Raw genomic sequence first — 6,363 nt, forward strand, 5'->3', positions numbered from 1 at the left:
CAGAGACGTCTCTCCCATCGTCATTCAACGCATAGGTTTACCTCCACTGTACTCACATCCTACCATACCATTGTCTGTACATTATGCCTTGAATCTATTCTACCACGCCCAGAAATCTGCTCCTTTTATTCTCTGCTCCCAACGCACTAGACGACCAGTTCTTATAGCCTTTAGCCGTACCCTTATCCTACTCCTCCTCTGTCCCTCTGGTGATGTAGAGGTTAACCCAGGCCCTGTAGCCCCCAGTTCCACTCCTATTCCCCATGCCCTATCATTTGTTGACTTCTGTAACCGTAAAAGCCTTGGTTTCATGCATGTTAACATCAGAAGCCTCCTCCCTAAGTTTTTTTTTCTTCACTGCTTTAGCATACTCCGACAACCCTGATGTCCTAGCCGTGTCTGAATCCTGGCTTAGGAAGGCCACCAAAAATTCTTACATTTCCATCCCCAACTACAACATTTTCCGCCAAGATACAACTGCCAAAGGGGATGGAGTTGCAATCTACTGCAGAGATAGCCTGCAGAGTTCTGTCATACTATCCAGGTCTGTGCCATAACTGTTTGAGCTTCTACTTCTAAAAATCCACCTTTCCAGAAATAAGTCTCTCACTGTTGCCACTTGTTATATACCCCCCTCAGCCCACAGCTGTGCTCTGGACACCATATGTGAATTGATTGCCCCCCATTTATCTTCAGAGTTTGTACTGTTAGGTGACCTAAACTGGGATATGCTTAACACCCCGGCTGCCCTACAATCTAAGCTAGATGCCCTCAATCTCACACAAATTATCATGGAATCTACCTAAATCCGTAAACACGGGCACTCTCATAGATGCCCTCTAAATACACCTCTGCTGTCTTCAACCTGGATCTCAGCGTACACATGCATTATCTGTACACATGCATTATCATTCCTCAACATGAGGTGATGGCAACAGATGAATGGCACGACAATGGGCCTCAGGATCTCATCACGGTATCTCTGTGCATTCAATAAAATGCAATTGTGTTCGTTGTCCATAGCTTATGCCTGCCCATACCATAACCTCACTGCCACCACTCTGTTCAGAACGTTGACATCAGCAAACCGCTTGGCCACACAACGCCATACACGTAGTCTGTGGTTGTGAGGCTAGTTGGACGTACTGCCAAATTCTCTAAAACAATGTTGTTGGCAGCTTATGGTAGAAAAATGAACATTAAAATCTCTGGCAACAGCTCTGGTGGGCATTCCTGCAATTAGCATGACATTTACACACTGCCTCAAAACTTGAGACATCTGTAGCATTGTGTTGTGTGACAAAACTGCACATTTTACAGTGGCCTTTTATTGTCCCCAGCAGAAGGTGCACCTGTGTAATGATCATGCTTTTTAATCAGCTTCTTGATATGCCACACCTGTCAGGTGGATGGATTATCTTGGAAAAGGAGAAATGCTCACTAATAGGGATGTAAACAAATTTGTTTGCAACATTTTAGAGAACTTAGCTTTTTGTGCGTATGGAACATTTCGGGGATCTGTTATTTCAGCTCATGAAACATGGGACCAACGTTTTACATGTTCAAATCCAATTTATTTATATAGCCCATCATCTGATATATCAAAGTGCTGTACAGAAACCCAGCCTAAAACCGCAAACAGCAAGCAATGCAGGTGTAGAAGCGCGGTGGCTAGGAAAAACTCCCTAGAAAGGCCAAAACCTAGGAAGAAACCTAGAGAGGAACCAGGCTATGAGGGGTGGCCAGTCCTCTTCTGGCTGTGCCCGGTGGAGATTATAACAGAACATGGCCAAGATGTTCAATGTTCAAAAATGACCAGCATGGTCAAATAATAGTAATCACAGTGAACAGGTCAGGGTTCCATAGCCGCAGGTCGAACAGTTGAAACTGGAGCAGCAGCACAGCCAGGTGGACTGGGGACAACAAGGAGTCATCATGCCAGGTAGTCCTGAGGCATGGTCCTAGGGCTCAGGTCCTCCAAGAGAGAGAAAGAAAGAAAGAGAGAAAGCGAGAATTAGAGAGAGCATACTTAAATTCACACAGGACACCGGATAAGACAGGAGAAATACTCCAGATATAACAGACTGACCCTAGCCCACCGACACATAAACTACTGCAGCATAAATACTGGAGGCTGAGACAGGAGGGGTCAGGAGACACTGTGGCCCCGTCCGATGATACCCCCGGACAGGGCCAAAAAGGCAGGATATAACCCCACCCACTTTGCCAAAGCACAGCCCCCACACCACTAGAGGGATAACTTCAACCACCAACATACCATCCTGAGACAAGGCCGAGTATAGCCCACAAAGATCTCCGCCACGGCACAACCCAAGGGGGGGTGCCAACCCAGACAGGAAGACCACGTCAGTGACTCAACCCACTCAAGTGACGCACCCCTCCTAGGGGTCGAATGGAAGAGCACCAGTAAGCCAGTGACTCAGCCCTTGTAATAGGGTTAGAGGCAGATAATCCCAGTGGAGAGAGGGGAACCGGCCAGGCAGAGACAGCAAGGGCGGTTCGTTGCTCCAGTGCCTTTCTGTTCACCTTCACACTCCTGGGCCAGACTACACTCAATCATAAGACCTACTGAAGAGATGAGTCTTCAATAAAGACTTAAAGGTTGAGACTGAGTCTGCGTCTCTCACATGGGTAGGCAGACCATTCCATAAAAATGGAGCTCTATAGGAGAAAGCCCTGCCTCCAGCTGTTTGCTTATAAATTCTAGGGACAATTAGGAGGCCTGTGTCTTGTGACCGTAGCGTACGTGTAGGTATGTACGGCAGGACCAAATCGGAAAGATAGGTAGGAGCAAGCCCATGTAATGCTTTGTAGGTTAGCAGTAAAACCTTGAAATCAGCCCTTGCCTTAACAGGAAGCCAGTGTAGGGAGGCTAGCACTGGAGTAATATGATCACATTGTTTGGTTCTAGTCAGGATTCTAGCAGCCGTATTGATCACTAACTGAAGTTTATTTAGTGCTTATCCGGGTAGCCGGAAAGTAGAGCATTGCAGTAGTCTAACCTAGAAGTAACAAAAGCATGGATTAATTTTTCTGCATTATTTTTGGACAGAAAATGTCTGATTTTTGCAATGTTACGTAAATGGAAAAAAGTTGTCCTTGAAACAGTCTTGATATGTTCGTCAAAAGAGAGATCAGGGTCCAGAGTAATGCCGAGGTCCTTCACAGTTTTATTTGAGACGACTGTACAACCATCAAGATTAATTGTCAGATTCAAAAGAATATCTCTTTGTTTCTTGGGATCTAGAACAAGCATCTCTGTTTTGTCCGAGTTTAAAAGTAGAAAGTTTGCAGCCATCCCCTTCCTTATGTCTGAAACACAGGCTTCCAGCGAGGGCAATTTTGGGGCTTCACCATGTTTCATCGAAATGTACAGCTGTGTGTCATCCGCATAGCAGTGAAAGTTAACATTATGTTTTCGAATGACATCCCCAAGAGGTAAAATATATAGTGAAAACAATAGTGTTCCTAAAACGGAACGTTGAGGAACACCGAAATTTACAGTTGATTTGTCAGAGGACAAACCATTCACAGAGACAAACAGATATCTTTCCGACAGATAAGATCTAAACCAGGCCAGAACTTGTCCGTGTAGACCAATTTGGGTTTCCAATCTCTCCAAAAGAATGTGGTGATTGATGGTATCAAAAGCAGCACTAAGGTCTAGGAGCACGAGGACAGATGCAGAGCCTCGGTCTGACGCCATTAAAAGGTAATTTACCACCTTCACAAGTGCAGTCTCAGTGCTATGATGGGGTCTAAAACCAGACTGAAGCATTTCGTATACATTGTTTGTCTTCAGGAAGGCAGTGAGTTGTTGCGCATCAGCTTTTTCTAACATTTTTGAGAGGAATGGGAGATTCGATATAGGCCGATAGTTTTTTATATTTTCTGGGTCAAGTTTTGGCTTTTTCAAAAGAGGCTTTATTACTGCCACTTTTAGTGAGTTTGGTACACATCCGGTGGATAGAGAGCTGTTTATTATGTTTAACATATGAGGGCCAAGCACAGGAAGCAGCTCTTTCAGTAGTTTAGTTGGAATAGGGTCCAGTATGCAGCTTGAAGGTTTAGAGGCCATGATTATTTTCATCATTGTGTCAAGAGATATAGTACTAAAACACTTGAGTGTCGCCCTTGATCCTAGGTCCTGTCAGAGCTGTGCAGACTCAGGACAACTGAGCTTTGGAGGAATACGCAGATTTAAAGAGGAGTCCGTAATTTGCTTTCTAATGATCAGGATCTTTTCCTCAAAGAAGTTCATGAATTTATTACTACTGAAGTGAAAGCCATCATCTCTTGGGGAATGCTGCTTTTTAGTTAGCTTTGCGACAGTTTCAAAATGAAATTTCGTATTCTTATTTTCCTCATTTAAGTTGGAAAAATAGGATGATCGAGCAGCTGTGAGGGCTCTTCGATACTGCACGGTACTGTCTTTCCAAGCTAGTCGGAAGGCTTCCAGTTTGGTGTGGCACCATTTCCGTTCTAATTTTCTGGAAGCTTGCTTCAGAGGTCGGGTATTTTCTGTATACCAGGGAGCTAGTTTCTTATGACAAATGTTTTTAGTTTTTAGGGGTGCAACTGCATCTAGGGTATTGCGCAAGGTTAAATTGAGTTCCTCAGTTAGGTGGTTAACTGATTTTTGTCCTCTGACGTCCTTGGGTAGGCAGAGGGAGTCTGGAAGGGCATCAAGGAATCTTTGGGTTGTCTGAGAATTTATAGCACGACTTTTGATGCTCCTTGGTTGGGGTCTGAGCAGATTATTTGTTGCGATTGCAAATGTAATAAAATGGTGGTCCGATAGTCCAGGATTATGAGGAAAAACATTAAGATCCACAACATTTATTCCATGGGACAAAACTAGGTCCAGAGTATGACTGTGGCAGTGAGTAAGTCCGGAGACATGTTGGACAAAACCCACTGAGTCGATGATGGCTCCGAAAGCCTTTTGCAGTGGGTCTGTGGACTTTTCCATGTGAATATTAAAGTCCCCAAAAAATTTGAATTTTATCTGCTATGACTACAAGGTCCGATAGGAATTCAGGGAACTCAGTGAGGAACGCTGTATATGGCCCAGGAGGCCTGTAAACACTAGTTATAAAAAAGTGATTGAGTAGACTGCATAGATTTCATGACTAGAAGCTCAAAAGATGAAAACGCCGGGGGGTTTTTGTAAATTGAAATTTGCTATCGTAAATGTTAGCAACACCTCCACCTTTGCGGGGAGGATATGGCCACTTGTGTAACCAGGAGGTGAGGCCTCATTTAACACAGTAAATTCATCAGGCTTAAGCCATGTTTCAGTCAGGCCAATCACATCAAGATTATGATCAGTGATTAGTTCATTGACTATAACTGCCTTTGAAGTGAGGGATCTAACATTAAGTAGCCCTATTTTGAGATGTGGGGTTTCAGGATCTCTTTCAATAATGGCAGGAATGGAGGTCTTTATTCTAGTGAGATTGCTAAGGCGAACACCGCCATGTTTAGTTTTTCCCAACCAAGTTCGAGGCACAGACACGTCTCAATGGGGATAGCTGAGCTGAATACACTGACTGTGCTAGTGGCAGACTCCACTAAGCTGGCAGGCTGGCTAACAGCCTGCTGCCTGGCCTGCACCCTATTTCATTGTGGAGCTACAGGAGTTAGAGCCCTGTCTATGTTCGTAGATAAGATGAGAGCACCCCTCCAGCTAGGATGGAGTCCGTCACTTCTCAACAGGCCAGGCTTGGTCCTGTTTGTGGGTGAGTCCCAGAAAGAGGGCCAATTATCTACAAATGCTATCTTTTGGGAGCGGCAGAAAACAGTTTTCAACCAGCGATTGAGTTGTGAGACTCTGCTGTAGAGCTCATCACTCCCCCTAACTGGGAGGGGGCCAGAGACAATTACTCGATGCCGACACATCTTTCTAGCTGATTTACACGCTGAAGCTATGTTGCGCTTGGTGACCTCTGACTGTTTCATCCTAACATCGTTGGTGCCGACGTGGATAACAATATCCCTATACTCTCTACACTCGCCAGTTTTAGCTTTAGCCAGCACCGTCTTCAGATCAGCCTTGACGTCGGTAGCCCTGCCCCCTGGTAAACAGTGTATGATCGCTGGATGATTCGTTTTCAGTCTAATACTGCGGGTAATGGAGTCGCCAATGACTAGGGTTTTCAATAGATAGCAGTTGCTACTCAAAGTATCTCTACCTGAAAATACATGATCTAAGAGATTGATAGTTGATATTCAGCAGCCAAATGTATGCCTCTTTTACTTTGAGGAACTACTATAATTGTGATTTTGTCAGATACCATAGGCAGCAGCTCTGTAGAAATGAGATGATATGGATTAAATAAT

Source organism: Salmo trutta, chromosome 40 (assembly GCF_901001165.1).
Source record: "Salmo trutta chromosome 40, fSalTru1.1, whole genome shotgun sequence".
NCBI lineage: Eukaryota > Metazoa > Chordata > Actinopteri > Salmoniformes > Salmonidae > Salmo > Salmo trutta.